Here is a 559-nt window from a genome sequence, read left to right as displayed (position 1 = left end):
ATTGCTAAACCTGTTTCTTCCACCATTATTATTGTTGAAATCTTGTTGAGGTCTCTGTTGATCCTTTCATGAGAGATTTGGATGATTTCTCCATGAAGGATTATAGGTGTTTCCATAGGGTTCTCCCATGTAATTCACCTTTTCCATTGAAGGGTTCTCAGGATCATAAGCTTCTTCAGGTGAAGCGTCCTTAGTACTGTCTGGTGCAGCTTGCATTCCAGACAAACTTTGAGAAATCATATTGACTTGCTGAGTCAATATTTTGTTCTGAGCCAATATGGCATTCAGAGTATCAATCTCAAGAACTCCTTTCTTCTGATTCATCCCATTGTTCACAGGATTCCTTTCAGAAGTGTACATGAATTAGTTATTTGCAACCAATTCAATTAGTTCTTGAGCTTCTGCAGGCGTCTTCTTCAGATGAAGAGAGCCTCCAGCAGAACCATCCAATGACATCTTGGACAGTTCAGACAGACCATCATAGAAGATACCTATGATGCTCCATTTAGAAAGCATGTCAGAAGGACACTTTCTGATCAATTGTTTGTATCTTTCCCAA

Source organism: Arachis duranensis, chromosome 5, assembly GCF_000817695.3.
Source record: "Arachis duranensis cultivar V14167 chromosome 5, aradu.V14167.gnm2.J7QH, whole genome shotgun sequence".
In the NCBI taxonomy this organism is placed as follows: domain Eukaryota; kingdom Viridiplantae; phylum Streptophyta; class Magnoliopsida; order Fabales; family Fabaceae; genus Arachis; species Arachis duranensis.
Note: the sequence above shows the minus strand (reverse complement) of the source record.